General features: G+C 41.7%; 1 protein-coding gene across 1 annotated transcript in view; it reads right to left on the bottom strand.

Moving 5' to 3' along the window:
- Positions 1–16748, bottom strand: part of COL8A1 (collagen type VIII alpha 1 chain) — a 120300-nt gene that overhangs the window by 35523 nt on the left and 68029 nt on the right. The window lies entirely within an intron of this gene.

The following is a 16748-nucleotide window of genomic DNA, read 5'->3' as shown; positions in this document are numbered from 1 at the left end:
TCAACGGACTCAAAAGTTAAGCTTCTTCATGCCTCTATAGAAATTATATTCTGTTTAAAAGTTCATGGGCAATTCAGGAAGGGAGATGTAGGCAGGACTAACCATTCTTAGTAGTAGTAATAATGCCTTCGTAATCTTACCTTATTTATTTATTACACTAGCTGTACCCTGCCACGCGTTGCTGTGGCTCAGTCTGGTTAAATTGAAAAGAAAGAAAAGACAAAGCGGATGTTTCTAATATGTTTAATTTCACAATGCTTGTGAATATACAATATTTTTAGTTGTTCCATTGTCTGTGTAGATATACAGATTGTCTGGTTTGCCGACTCTAGAACACGCAACATATAATTGTCCATGTGAGAAGCAATCTGTGTCTAGATCTAAACCGCACGATTCTAAAGATTGGCCCTGAGCTTTGTTGATGGTGATTGCAAACGCCAATCGAATTGGGAATTGCAATCTCTTAAATTGAAATGGCATATCTGTTGGAATCATAGGAATGCGAGGAATGAGGACATCTTCACCTTTGAAAGGTTCTGTCAAGATTGATCTCCAACTATAACAATTGCTACTTCGTCTATAGTTGGAGCATTGAATCTTCGCACATGTTCTCCAGCAGGCGTTTTGTCAGCATGAATAACAATCTTGTGTGTATCAGATGGCATCATGTCAATTGCTGTTTTGAACAAATGTACTACATTGTTTTTTTCGTGAAGTAGCTGTTGCAGTTTTGAAACGATGGACCTTTTTATGCCGGTATAAATTCCGCAGCGTGCATTCAATTCATCATTGCCATCACCAATGAAATACATTTGTAGGAATTTATGTTGACTATCTTGAAATGGAAGGAAGGAGCCGGCTTTATGATAAATTTATCCTTTGACTTTGAAAGTTGGCATAAATGGAGCTGTGATAATTTCTGCGCCGAACGACGTCATTTGGAAGCATGAGTTGTATTTCCTGATGTTAGATAGGAAATGCTTTGATTCTGCGGTATATCCGGCAAGCAAAGTTTGTAATGGCTCTGGTGGTTCTCCAAATTGAGGCAGTTTAATTTTTCCAGCAGCGCAACACATTCCTTTTGTTTCTCCATTAAATTTAAGAGCCTTGCAATAAGGGCACACTTCAGTCATAGTGCCGATGAGAACATGCCACCTCAAACTATAATCATCAGCTGGGTTGTACCGGAATGCAAGGTGATTGTAATCGTGTGATTGTTTACCACGGAGTCGTGTTTCACGCTGATGTGCTGTTTCTCGTTGACGTCTTTCAGCCACTCTCAGCCTGTCGCGTTCATTCTGTTGAGAACAAAGCAGATCTGAAGCTGTAGAATGCGATTGCTGTGCTCGCAACCGTGCATCCTCAAGTCTGGCTGAACGTTGCTTGGCTGGTTCCTTGGCACGTATTTGAGGCATTCTTTTTCTTTTTTTCTCATTTGCTGATGCTCGTTCTTCCTCAGTCTGATTTGCAATTTCTCGTCGCAGTGCTTCGCAGAGGAAGTGGATTGGCCTACTGGTTGGCGATGTCACAATGATCAGCAGGACTGGTTTTGAGGAGGCCTATTTCTTCAATTTTAAGACAAACTTTTGACCCCATATAGAACATAGTTACATAACAACGCTCGCGTATTCGAATGCAACGTTGTGTCAAAATTTCAAAGCAATCGGTGAAGAACTTTCGGAGATATAACGTCTGTTTCGAACGAACATTTACATTTTTGTTTATATAGAGTTATATCTTGCCTTTTTTCCTCTTTAAGGAACCCCAAGCAGATCACTAATTCTTCTCCTCTCCTTCCATTCGGCTATTGGGCAGTATAGAAATGCAATAAATAAATAAATAAATAAATAAATAAATAAATAAATAAATAACAACAACCCTGTGAGGTGGGTTGGGCTGAGAGTCTGTGACTGGCCCAAAGTCATCCAGTGAGCTTCCATGACTGAGTGGGGACTAGAACCCAGATCTCCTGACTCCCAGTGCAACACTCTAACCACTAAACCACACTGGGGCAAGATCTACACTACTGCTTTATGGACAACTATTGGGGCCCACAACACATCCCATATACCATTTTCAAACCTCTTTCGAAGTGTTATATACTGCTTGGCGTAGATCTGGCCTGGCTCTCTTATGGTAGAGCCAGCCCTGCCATGTAGGAGGGTGAAGTGATCTGCTTCAGGTGGAACTGTTGAGGGTGGGAGGCTAAAGAAATGCAAGAATTGGTATCTGAGTGGTGCATCAACATTTTTTAAGTGTTGTGTGTGCCTCTAATGATTTTCCAGTCCTATTACATATAGCAAGCATTGCTCCTGTGGGTTTTTGTTTTGTTTTAAACACATAATAATTTCTCTTTGCCCTGGAACCCTCCGAGCATGTGAATGCCTTATTTACTTACTTAACTTTTCCATATTGCCCAATAGCTGAATCTCTCTGGGAAGTTCATAAAACAAAAATTAAAATCATGAAACACAATAGCATAATAAAATAAGACATAATATAAAAACATAACAAAGCTTACAACAGTATAAAGCCAGAGTTAAACAAACAAACAAACAAAATAAAATCCAACAGCAGTGCAAGGATCTTAAAACATACTAACAGATGAAAAATACTAACAATCCTGGGGAAATAAAATGCCCTTCACCAGTCATCAAAAAGATCACAACTTAGGTCCCAGGCGAGCCTCTCTGACATGGGCATTCCAGAACCAGGATGCCACCACTAAAAGGCCCCTCTCATTTCATTTGGGTGGGTGGGTGGAAAGTACCTTATTCTGAGCCCATTCAACTGCTAGGGGACAGTTTGAACTAGCCTAAGCTTGTTGATTAATGGTGGGCTTGTAATCATGCAGATAAGTGTGAAATGAGAGAAGAAACCAGCCTATCATTTACAACCATCACAAAGATGCTCAGCCTCACACGGCTAGACAATGCTATGGTTGTTCCCCCACTGCAATTCCAATGAAGAAAGGACATGTGGAAGCTGTCTCCCAAGTGAAAGCTTGTCACTTCCCCAAACTCAGCCTATTATCTTCCTTTTGCTCTCAGCTTCCCAACACTCCCTGTCTCGCCAGTGCTAGGAGGAGGAGGAGGAGGAGGAAGAGGGTAAGCTCAGAGGCAGACAGATTTGCATAACATTGTACAGATATATTTGCAAACAGAGGTCTCAGTTCTGCAAGATACTAGACTGCATGTGTAACCTCCTACATCTGTAACAGTAGTTACCTATAAGTCTAAAGTTAGTTCACTGACAGCACAATTCTGAGGATGTTTATTCAGAAGTCAATCCCATTGACTTCAGTGGAATTTACTCTTACTTATGTGGGCAGCCTGAAATAATGCTTTAGCAGAACCGGAGCTAAAGTGTTTATCAAAATGTGTGTTGTTTTTGTTTTTAAAAAACCATTTGTGAAGGCCACATGTCTTGAATTTTCCATCTAATTATAATAGCCCAAAGGGCGGGACAGCCATAAAGGCAAACTAGGCAACCATCTAGGGTGCCAAAATTCCAAGGACTCCTGCCTCGGCTATGTAAATGTCTTGGAATGAGAAAGCTATTTGGAAGAGCTGCACAGAGACAGCTTAGAAGCTCATGAGCTCCGTGCTATATCCCTGCATTTCAGAGGATGTGATGAGAGTCTTCTGATCTCTACCAGCTGCCCAAAGCAATGAGGAGGAAGTAACAATGAGAAAATAGTTGATCCCAGTCGACTATTTTGAGCTTTTAATGTGCTTATTGTTATGGAGCTCAGCATATGCGAAGATGCAGGGTAGGTGTGGGGACAGTAACATTTAATTTATGTAGGACAGCGGGAGGGGTGGGGAATATTGAGCCAGCTCTGACAGTACAGAGTGATCTACACTAGTAACAAATTAAGTATCCACTAAAACAGGGAAATGATGCAGAATTTCAGATTGAATCGGCAGAAGATCCCAGATCAGATCTCCAAAGTACTTGTATCCAAAATGATGATGATTGAAATATTTTTCAATCATTTTAAAAGAAAAGAAACAGGATGATGACTTTCACTACATATATTAATATTCCCTTTGAAGTTGCTGTAATTCAGACCTTAAAAGAACAAAGTGATGACACAATATTAAAACAAACATGCTGGCATTTTCAAAAAGCCAAAAAGAAAACAAAATTGAAAGCCAGTCAAAAATAGTACAAAAAAATATGTCGGGTTTAAAATAATAATAATAATAATAATAATAATAATAATAATAATAATGTTTCATTTTTCTTAAATGTAAATTAAATATTAATAAAAGTTCAAAAACAAACAATAATATATCAAGAACATGGTTGATCCTGATAATATTAAAATATGTTAAATGAAGGGTGGGATTAAAAAGATGCATTTTTAAAAAATTTGCTATCATTATTCTATTGCAAACTTGGCTGTCCATGTGGATGCCCCTTTAGGCCAATTTAGGGGAGTGGACAGGACAGGAGCTCTCCTCTTCCAATGCTTTCATTACAATAACACAACAGGGAAAGATAAGACATGGGGTAGACAGGAAGGATCAGATCAGATAGCTTGTGAGTAGGGGAAGAAGGATCAGTCTATTTTGGTTCCTTTCCACTTTTGCATAAGTCCATTCCATTATGTTTTTTGTATTAATCTGTAATTAAAAAACACTGCATGAAATGTATGGCTGGTCCCCCCCTGGAGGATCCTCTGTCAGTGCAAAACAAAAGATTGCCTCAAAACATCAGGCTGAACGAATCATCATCTCTCTCAGGGTCAGCTTCCCATTCCAAAAACAGACTCTTGTTTGAAAAACAAGGGAAGTTCCATTTTTCAATAGGTGTGTGTAAGGCACCTACATAAACACAACCTACACACAGGCAGGATTACTTAGCCCTACAATAAGATGGCCCACTCCCACACACTTATTATCCGAATGCAGGCATGTTTTTCTGGTTTTCCCCAGGAAGGTTCCTGTCCCTGGCCTTAGCTAGACCTAAGGTTTATCCCGGGATCATCCCGGGGTTGTCCCTGCCTGCTCCCAGGATCCCCTGTGTATCATTTACATGAACAGGGATGATCCCGGGATAAACCTTAGGCCTAGCTAAGGCCTGAGTCTCTCCATGGTTTCCACAATGATAAATGGTAACTGTGCAAATATATCTGAAACTCCGCCGATTCCAAAACTGTGCAAGTTCAAAATTGCGCACTTTTGGGCCCACTATGGGTTTCACATATTTCCGAATCTGTGCACTTTGGGCTCACTCCTAAAAAAAACCATGCGAGCGCCTGAGGAGTGCCTGCGGACTGGGGGAGAAGATGCCGAGCATATCCAACAGACTTGGGGGACTCAACTCAGACCACGAGTGGGCTCAAGGAGGGTACTTCAATCCCTAGTCCAGTTGGAGTCCACCAGGAGAACAGCCTTCAGTGGGGTGGCCCCCTTCCTATGGAATACAAAGTGCCAACTTTATATTCCTTCCAGGACCTCCTGAAAATGTTGTTGTTCCAGGAAGCCTTCCCTTAATGACTAGCTGCAGTTTTATTTGCCCTTTGTTTCTTTTAAAAATGTATTGTTAAGGTGTATTTATTCTGTTTTATTCTTTTATCCTATTTGTTCACTGCTCCAAAATTCTTGAATGGGGAGCCGTATATAAATATTGTAAATAAATAAATAAATACATAAATAAATAAACCATGTTATCTGTAGGCATCTTGACACAGGGATGAATGGAAAGTGATGTATAAGGCTACAATCCCATGGACACTTACTTGGTAGCAAAGCCCACTGAATACAGTGTGACTTACTGGATGTAAATATGCATAGAATGGTGATATAAAGGAAATTTATACAATCCTATACATGTCTACTCAAAAGTAAGTCCCACTGAATTCCCAGGAAACTGGGTATAGAATCTTACTTTAATATGCCTACTCTAGAATGAACAGATGCAAAGAATATATGGTTACCCAGAATCTCTGCAATTACATGTATTTAACAGCATTTAACAGCATATGCTGAGTTTTTAACTGATTCGAGAATAGTTGTTTTAAATGGATATTGTTTTTATACTTTTGGTGGTTTAAAATTTTGTATTTCTGTTTTAACGTTCATTGTTTTTAACTTTTGTAAACTGCCCAAAGAGCTTCGGCTTTGACGTGGTATATAAATGTAATTAAATAAATAAATAAACAACGCAATGATCACTGCAGTTTAGTAACAAATTATACACAATCTGTTGGTCATATACACGATTAAGGAAAGGGTCTGGGGAAAAGGAGAACATTAGCAAATGTTGACAACTGAAGCATTTAAGGATTTCCCAAATATTTACCCGGAGAGAGCCAGCTTTAACACAGCGGAATACAATAGGTTCTTTGTATAATTTGAACTTGCACAGACAGAAATTATGCTTGCATGCGATGGGGACACAACTAACAGGCAATTTTGGAAGCTATTCAGGCCATAAAAAAACTAATGGGAATAAGCAGCACTTGATAGACTATTCTACAAAACATCTGCTACTGCTAGCTCTAAAAGATAATTTTGAATACCAGTTTTAAAGGGTTTTCAACCATTCTTTAAGACCTATAGATATTACAGGTGTATAACAATAGCATCCCTCCCCTCTAATGATTCTGATGAAAAATGCAAATAGAATCAAATTATTCAATTATCATCAACACCACTACCACCACCGTCATCATCTCTCTTTTCTCACTTGTGGTAGTTTTTCTAGACGGACAGGATGGGCTTTGCCAAGTCATGCTGTCTTTTACTGATTCAGACATTTCCTGGCTACTGAGCATGTTTTAATTATAACTGCTTTCTGGATGTTGGTGTGGATGTATTTTGGTAGGCCCAGATTCTGAAGATTTTCTGTGTAGTTTTTGAAGTGATGGCGGTGAGTGATGTGACTAATTGTAACTTTTTCTTGTTGCCATAGTTCTTTAACTTCCATAGCCAGTAGTGTATATTTTTCTCTTATTCTATTATTATTATTATTATTATTATTATTATTATTATTATTATTATTATTATTATTGTAACCCCGTAAAAGATCTCAGGGACATGTCATCAAGACCAGACCTGCATGGGGGCTGTGAGCTGGCTGGAACTGTGGTGATGAAAATGAGTTCACATTAGCGGTCTGTGCTGTGGTGTGCCCTTGGCCCCTTCCACCCACCACCAGTGCTCCTTGTATGCGAGCCAGGAAGGGGGATTGGTCAGCAAGCGGGCGGGCCGATGACTTTGCCACTGCCAAGCCTATTTAAGTAAGTCAGTAAAGTTGTGGCCAATTTATTATCCCAGCTATGCCTGTGTGTCTATTTGTTCTCATCCCTTCACCAACAGGACCCAATTAAGCACTGCCCACACAATTAAAAGACACCAACAGAAGATGAAGCATACATATGTGAGTCAGTTCCTTTATTGTTTGTAGCCAATGGCCATTACAATACATGTGTTAAAAGTGGGACAATAAAACTATTTATTTTATCCATTGACACTGGATATATCATAGCTCCTTTTCCTCTACCTTTCCTTCTTAAGAAAATCGAAATGAATATAATCTGAAGCCTTGACTACTAAGAATCGCATCTGACAAATGCAGATAACCAATTAGAAGAGAAAAAGAAAGGAAAAACACTGCAACGTCCTAAAACATGCATAGCAGAACATGATTCTCCCAGTAACTGAACTACAAAGCATTTGGTCTGGACAATCAGGACTGGCATCAAGTGTGGGCATGGTTGGGCTCCTGCCAAAAGCTCACCCCCAGCAGGGGCCAACTGACAAGAGCCTCCCGAAGTTGCTCCTCTTCTTCACCATTGCAAACTCTTTGTTCACTTCTCTCTCACTCTGGCCCAGACCATGGTGTTGGTGAGAAGGAGGAGCAGTAAATGACACGGCCTACTTGGTCACTCGCTCTCTGCCTGTCTAGAAAGCACATGGCACTAATGATGAGAAAGAGGAGGAGAAGGAGGAGCAAGAGGGGGTGAGAAGGGAGGCTCCCTGAGAAAAAGGGTCCATTGAGAGTGCCTTGCCCAAAGGCCCCTAAAAAAAAACCTTGGAACTACTGCTGTGAACAGTGAAATGGTCTGGAAGCTGAACTATATATTGACTTCAAGAAGTAATAACTATGTTTCAAACTCAATGTAGTTTAAATCTGAGTTTTCTGAAATGGCTTTTCCTGTATGTAGATCTTTTAATGCAGTTCATGAAGCCTTCTCCCACTTATCAAGCACAATGCAGCAGTGCCAACAGCTGTCTACCACACTTAAAAGAAATGCCCGGGACTGACAACTTGATTGATTTTTTGTGGAGGCCATTTCTGCTTGTGGGTCCCTGGTTGACAGCTGGTTGGCCACTGTGGGAACAGAGTGCTGGACTAGATGGAACCTTAGTCTGATCCAGCATGGCTCCTCTTATGTTCTAATGAAGTAAAGCAATTCTCACTTTAAAAAGTAGAGCTTGACATAACAACAACTAATGATGGTCCCCGATCTGCCCAATGATTTCATTTTCTTATATTATTCTCTAATATTCTTTATTTAAATCAGGGGTGGACAATCTCTGGGGGTCCAGCGGCCAATTCCCCCTGCTGGAACCCACCGTGGGTTTAAATGAACACTTTCATACATTCTGGATCACAGCCTATGATGATAATGGGAACTAATGTGCTCCATGAGTGGTTGCACGGAGGGAAGCAGTGCTAAGAACAACAGCAGGTTATTGAAATCTAGGGGGCTGTCTATACGCAGGGAAAGCCCCACAGTGGCTGCAGATCTGCGCTGCATCAGTTATACAATGCAGACACAGCTTTGCAGGTACCACAGGGCTTTCCTGCGAAGCTGCGGATTGAAAAAATCAGGGACTGACCCTGACTTTTTCAATTGGACCAACATCAATATGGCTCTTCTGACATCACTCTGGGGCCAATCTGGGGGCAATCCTGAGACAGTCTCTGATGGAACTGCAACTGGCAATTGGTCCCCTTCCATCAAGAAGAGGCTGGGAGCAGCAGCTCTGGTTCCCAGATGGCCACAGCAAACCCCACAGTCCCTCCTTGCGGTCAGGAGTACCTGCCACCACACTGGGAGAGGAAAACTGTGGTGTTTTGAGGGAGGCGGTGCCAACGCAGTGCCATAAAGACAGACCCTAGGAGAGCAGCCATTTTGAGAAAAGTAATACTAGTAAGAGTTGCACAATGTTAACTAAAGTTCATTTTTTCCATATTTCAGTCTCCAATGGCATCATTTTATTATAGGTTGCAGTAGCAAATATTATACAACTTTTGATCAATCATGAATTTAAGACCCTGTTAAAATAACACATTTTTCCATTAACGTTGTATACCAGAAAAAAACTAACCAACCAACCCCCAACAAAGCCTTCCCAATATTTTTCATCATGATAACTCTGTAGGGGCTTGAGTGTCTGCTACTCTGAAGCCAATCGGCAAAAACAAATGTTTAAATATAAGAACAGCTGCCAGGTTGCTAAACAGCATCATTATTGTCCAGACTCAAGAGACACTGATGTCCCGAAAAAGCCATAGAAACGTCTGTCTGCTTTAAAGCCTGAGGGGAGGTGTTTCCCAGAAAATTCCCTGGGTTTTAATCCAAGATGCTGGCCTGACAGATGATATTTTTACTAGTTGTAAGAACACAGCTGAGTCTTGTGGTTCCAGTTTTACACTCATTCTAAAACTAGCAGACAGACAGAAGGTATGACTGGGTCAAGAGCTCTAAAAACATAAGAAGAGCTATCCTGGATCAAACCAAAGGCCTATCTAGTCCAGCATTTTGTTCCTACGGTAGCCAACCAGATGCCTATAGGAAGGCCAAAAGCAGAACGAGCACGTTATTATCTTTTTGCTTGTGTTCTCCACCAACTAGTATCGAGAATTAATACAGGAGGCAATATGTAGCCACCGTGACTAGTGGTCATTGATAGCCTTATCCTCCATGAATTTGTCTAAGACCTTTAAAACCATCCAAGTTGCTGGCCATTGCTATAAGTTCTGGTAGCAAATTCCATACTTTAGCTATGTGCTGTGTGAAGGGGTACTTCCTTTTATCTGTTCTGAGTCTTTCACTACTCAGCTGCATTTGGTGACCCCAGGTTCTAGTATTATGATAGAGGGAGAAAAATGCCTCCCTCTCCACACCATGCATAATTCTTCTATCACTGAATAGAGAAACATTATTCAGGTACCCCAGCCAATACAACCCTCCTATGTCTCCCATATTTGAATATGGCCATGGGAATAAAAACACATACCTAACCACAAACCCCCAATGTTCACACATTCCAAGAAACCAAGGTTGTTGCATGGTGTCCTATCCTCTTTATGTGAACAAAGTCTGTGGCCCACAGCCTATATAATCCATGAAACAGTATGATTATTTATAATGTGGAGTGCGGTGTTCTTCTGTGTGGGAAATCCACTGGGGGGAAATCTCCCAAGGCTTATATCTCTGTTTTGTTACTGGTCTTTAATCTTCCTGTAAAGTATCCAGTTTGGAGACTCCTGTCATATCAGCTGTTTTAACAACATACATTGCCAAAAACATTGACAGCATCTGTATTCACCAGGGTGAGAAAAATCCAAACTCCGCAGTTTGTCTTTTGTGTATTCATTAGGGAAGTGGATTAACAGGATGCAGTTCAAGGTTGGTTCCAGGTTGTCTTTTCTTCATGTTGCATTCTCTTGAGATATAGAATTAAGGGGATGTGCAGAAGCTCTGCCTTGCTCTAAATTTGAGCCTCTGAAGAGAGGCAGAACATATCCATAAATCTGATGCCTTGCTTTAAGGAACCTTCAAGGAGAGACGTTAGCAATCCATGCCAAGAATGCATCAGTCAACTTGCCTGCAGGTAAAGAACAGGAGACTGAAGTGGTCTAAATTTCAAATTGCTGGCCTATGGTAGCATTCCCATGACAGCATATTGACTATATAAGTGGCCAAACAGCCAAGAAACATTTTGGATTGTTTACATATGGAAACTGAGAGAAGAAGCAGCCTGCTGAGGGCTAGTTACCATTACATGTTGGCATTTGAAATGATGTGCCACCCTTTGGACTCTGTGCATTGATTAATTCTGAGGACTGTGGAGTTGGTTACTATACAAGCCAGTCTTATTCGGTGGCTTGTTGCCAAAGATCAAAACTTGCAATGGCAAGAAGTGTAAAGTGTTGCATGTTGGGGCGGGGTGGGGGAGAATCAGAACTTCATGTATAAGGTTGATGAGATCTGAGCTAGCAGTAACTGACTAAGAAAGAGATCTTGGGGTTGTGGTGGACAGCTCAAGGAAAATGTCAACCCAGTGTGAGGCCACTGTAAAAAAGGCAAATGCCATTAGGAAAAGAATTGCAAATAAATCTGCCAAGATCTTACTCCTCTTATACAAATCTATGGTGTGATCACACTCAGAATAGTGCGTACAGTTCTGGTCACTTCTCCTAAAAAAAAAAGACATTGTACAGTTGGAAAAAATGCAGAAAAGGGCAACAAGAATGGTCAAGGGGCTGGAGCAATTCCCCTATAAGTAAAGGGTACAGCAGCTGAGATGGTTTAGCTTAGGGGAACGGTGAGCAATATAGAGGCATAAAAAATTATGCATGGTGTAGAGAAAGTGGATAGGGAGACATGTTTTGCCCTCTCTCATAGTACTAGAACGCAGAGTCATCCCATGAAGCTGATCATTGAGAGATTCAGGACAGATAAAAGGAAGTACTTCTTCACAAAGTGTACTGTTAAATTATGGCACACACTACCAAAACATGTAGTGACAGCCACCGATTTGGATGGTTTTAAAACGGGGTTGAATAAATGTTTGGAGAAGTAGGCTAACTTGTGCCCTTGTCTGGTTGACAGAGGTTTGCATGTCTGGTTCAGTTCTATTACACCAGCTCCAGCCACTGACCTCAGGGACTCCAAGGTGGAAGACTTACCCTCCAGGACCAGAGCTAGCCCCTGTCTTTACAGTGGTGATTTGGCGCCACGAGGTGCCTTGCACCCGCACTTGCGGTTCTTCCCAGCATCTGCATGGGAAGGAAGGCAAGTGCGAATTTTCCAGCCCTGCGAATCTGAAAAAGAAAACAACAACAACTGTGGTGGGGGGGAGGAGAGGAATGGGAACGTTTCTCCTTCTTTTTTTCTAAATTTAGAATCTGTATCTGCAAAGCTCCACATATACAGATAAGAAAAATAAAAAGGGGGGGGAGGAACGAGACAGCCAGAGGAGGACATGAGAGGGACTGTGCTCAGAGCCAGCTAGCTGGAGTAGGCCCTAAAGCATCAGCCTACTGCAAAGTTATGCCCCAGGTCTACCAATCCCAACCTGAGAGCTGCACCTGGACTGATTTTGTGTATTCTGTAACAATATGGAGAAATAGTGAGTGTCGGTGATCTCTCTGCAAAGCTGTGAACTGGGCACCCGGAACACTCCACTACGTGACTGTCGTCGTACCACAAAGTGAACCAACACATTTGACAGAACATTTTCCTGAAGCAGCCTGGTGTTGTCACATGAAAGTAGCCTGAATTATTTCACTTACCGTATTTCTTCGATTCTAAGATGCACTTTTTCCCCTAAATAAACAGCTCTAAAAATGGACTGCATCTTAGAATCGATGGCGTCTTAGAATCGAAGCAATACGGTAAGAGGAAAAGAGGAAGCTCCTGCAGCAGCCTCGAGCCATGCGAGCGAGGAGGAGCTGGTTGGGTAAGCACCTGGTTTTTTGTTAGGCAAATTTATTCGTAAGTCCCATCAATTTCCATGGGACTTACTCACATGTCCCCTGATGCACAGACAAGTAAAGAGGGGGACTGGAGAGTTAAGTTTACTCTTTGTTACAACGTCCCCCCTTCTTCCCGCGCAAACGGCAGTTTCTTCTCTCACAGAGGGAAAAAAGAAAAGGACACAACCATTAGAAGAAAGCGCGGGGGGGGGAGGAGGTTGGCTAGGCGGTGAGGGAAGTATTTCTTCGATTCTAAGATGCCCTTTTCCCCCAAATAAACATCTCTAAAAATGGGGTGCGTCTTAGAATCGATGGCATCTTAGAATCGAAGAAATACGGTAGGTAGATAAAGCTTATGCACCTGGAGTTATGAATCAGCAGGTGGCCCCAATCTTACATTGGTATTTCGGGTGCCCTGTTCCATATCCTTGATCATGGATGGCTGACTGGCAATCCATGTGCCAAATGTACCCCACAGAACTTTTTTTTTTAAAATACCCTCTGGAAATCATACTTTGTGGTAACAAGTTTGCCAACTTGCTTACAAATGAAAAGAAAAACATTTAAAGAAATGGATATAGTCCATAATTAACATTACATTTCTTTCTGGGTTTTGTATGTCATGTCCCAGCCATGGCTGAGTGCATGTACTCAATGACTGTGTGGCTTTTTCTACACTCATATTGATTTACAGCAGCTGGCTACCTATGAGAATCAACTTGAGTAGACAGAAGTTAGCCATCTTCAGCTCCAGATAGTTCCTGCCCATGGATATGATATTATAATACTGCAGCTCAACCTGGAGGAAAAGTAGGGGAGTCTCCTGCCCCCTAGGAAACCCCAAAATGGAAAATATCTAAGCCCACGGAAAGGATATTTGAGGCTGTAAAAGTTTGTGGAAATTAGCTGCGCTACACACATTTCCACTGCAACGTAATACATCTTCGTCAGCCAGACATTTTAATAGGTCCATTTTGTCCTCCTCCTTATCTGATCAGTCACATCATTGTGTTTTATGATGTTCTTCTGCATTTTCAGTGGCGGAATGTTTAATTTTTGTCAGTATTTTACCAGGGTTTGCTTCCCAAAGCTAACTCCCGATCCGGTAATGCTCTTAACATATCAGCAAATCTATTACAGTAGCTACTTTATTTAAACAACAACACCTCTTCTTTTCTAGGGGAATTAAGCAATCCCTAGCAGCAGCAGCAGCAGCAGTCTGCCAGGGTGCTTAGCTCTGAAAGGGTTGTTCAGAATCCAGGATAAATGACTGAAAGAATGTTTGAAATGTCAGAGCAGAAAGTTTTCCCTTCTGCAATGTTTCAGGTGAATATACGTGAACTGTTCAAAGAGAACAGCACAACTGAAACTGTTGCCATGGGCAACCTTTGTTAGGTATTGCCAAGAAAGAGGAATTGCATCACCAAAAAAGAGGAGAGAAGGGGATAGCAATTTGCATAACATTTGCATATGTATATGTTGAGGTGCAAATTAGAAATAATTGTGATAATTTAAATAGAAATGCAATACATCTCATGATAGGGGAGCAAACTGACCAGTGGATTTGTGTGCCTGCTTAGTCTGCTGTCCAGGTGCTAAGAGTTTGAAGAGCAACTTCAAGGCTCCTGCTGCTCTCCCTCCTTATGGTTCTGTGACTTTAAACCAGACTTGGGATGGGTAGTAAGTCAACTAGAGGACTGTCCTCTACCAGCTCTTCAAAATAGAGAACTGCACTCTGCAAAGTAGGACACCTGGACACCCTATGCTATAAGGTTCCTGCTGTTTGAGCCTGCACCTAGAGTAGCAATGTGTCATACTTTACAAAGGATAGTCCTCTGTGCAGTCCCTGGGTGAACAGTGTTCATGGAGACAGTTGGCCAGTCGGGTGGCCAGAGGACAGTCTCTATTTAAAGGCCTCCTCTACTTGATGGGATGTCCAGTCCAAGTTTGGTTTAAAGTTAGAGAGCCATAAGAGTGGATGAGCAAATGCCTTGGAGTTGCAGCCTAAGTCAGTAAATGTTTGACCTGAAGCCATCAGAGAACTAAAACATCAATACACAATAAAATCTATTAGTAACCATGCCATGGAAATGTACCAAACATTCAGTTTTCAATGGAATTTAGTTAGAATCCAGTTTGTATGTTAGAGATTAGCAATAATTTGTCTGTCAACGATCTGTCCTTGTGTGTTGTGAGACAACTGAGAGGCAAAAGGTAGGCGTGTGATCTGTGTAATGTTGCTGCAAACACTGGAGATGAGAAAAGAGAAATAAAAATAAATGGAGTTGCTGAAACATTAATGCAGGTTTACAAAAGCCTGCAGGATTGGCCTACCCCCATTTTCCACTGAAGTCATTAGTTAAACTTCCAGGAATTTCATTATGAGCGAGTAAGGAAAGTATTGAACAACCTACTCAAATAGCTAACTGTTTGCTGGGTATATAAAGGTCATATAAGGCTTATAAAGATACATAATAAAAGGATTATGTCAGTTTAAAGCAAGTGGAACAGAATGGCATAGTTTGTCCCTGCTGAAGGATATATCCATAATGCAGATGGAAACTGGTTTTTACTCCCCTTTGGTCTGGGAACACTAGAAACTGCAGTTCAGCCGGTGGTGCCATTATGACAAGAATTTGGGGCAGAAGCCCAGGGCCCCTCTCAGCAGAATGAGCAGGAAGCCCCCCAAATGCAGCAGCACTGGCTTACCACATCTTGAAGTTAGTGAAAGTACACTGCCATCTAAAGGGAGAGGGGGCGTAAGGCTGTTAAATCCGTCATCTAAAATTACCAAACTATTGAGTTCAGTGGGGAAGCAAGAGGGAATCTAGTGATACCTAACAGATTAGATATAGATACAAATATAGATATGCCCTGACCACGGGTGGGGGTGGGGCTCTTGCGGGGGTGGGGGGGAATGAGGAGATGCGCAGGTGAGCCCCAGCATTGGTGGGACTCAGTGGGACCATCTGCTGGAGGAGGAGCTTATGGGGCCCTCCTTGAAGTGTTTCTCCCTCTCTTTTCTCTGTATGCTGGGCTGGGTGGGGGCTTAACTTGTCCGGATAGGGATGAAGATCATTCTGAGGCATGGTTGGTGGTGACAGGTGATGCCTGAGGACCTCCAGCTGAGGGTTTTGTGGTCCCAGTATGAGGATAAGGATTGCCTGTGGGGCCATCACCCTCACAAACCTGGTGTTACACGACTTATGGGGTTTGTGATGGGGATGTCCCCCTTTTCCCCAAATGTGGAAGTCCTGAGCAGTGCTGACTCTGTACTCGACATGCAGCAGGCAAAGAATGTTTTGCCTGATTACATTGATCGGCTAGTGTCAGTGTAGTGGAGTAGCCACCCAGGGATCCCCCTTTGCAGATCTAATTCAATAAATGTAGCCGGATTTTCAATCCATAGTTGCGTCGTCTTTTTATCTCCTTGCCTCCTACACTTGCAAATATATTAGATATGTAAAAGGTTAGTGATATCTAAAAGATATATAGTGATATCCAAAAGATTAGATATCAATATCGATTAGATATTAAATACTAGACATCGATATAGATTAGATAAAGATTAACTATGTAAAAGATTAGTGGTTTCTAAAAGATATATAGTGATATCTAAATTTCCAAATTGCACTACTGAGTTCTGTGAGGGATCAGGAGGAAATCTAGCGATACCTAAAAGGTTGGAAAGCAATGAAACTTCAAAGTGGTATAAAACTGTAGTTTAGATAGGGCCTTGGTTTTGCCAAGGATGCCACTGGCTGCATCAGTCCAAGCCGGGATGCAGTTGTGAAAAAATGGGGTGGGGTCAGGCCACAGGCTAACATTAACCACAGCAGAACAGAGATCACTGCTTGCAAACATTAGAAAATTGTGCACGCTAGGGATTGCCACGGCATTTATAGAGCATCTGAAAGGAGGTGACAGCCTTAGAATTTCTGTCAATAACCACCACCCTTCTCCACAAATATCTTCCTTACCAAACCCTTTGGGATGAATTTTGTAGTATTTATTTTTTGTTT

The sequence above is a fragment of the Elgaria multicarinata genome, chromosome 5, assembly GCF_023053635.1.
Source record: "Elgaria multicarinata webbii isolate HBS135686 ecotype San Diego chromosome 5, rElgMul1.1.pri, whole genome shotgun sequence".
Taxonomy (NCBI): Eukaryota; Metazoa; Chordata; class Lepidosauria; order Squamata; family Anguidae; genus Elgaria; species Elgaria multicarinata.
This window is presented reverse-complemented; position numbering and strand designations above follow the sequence as displayed.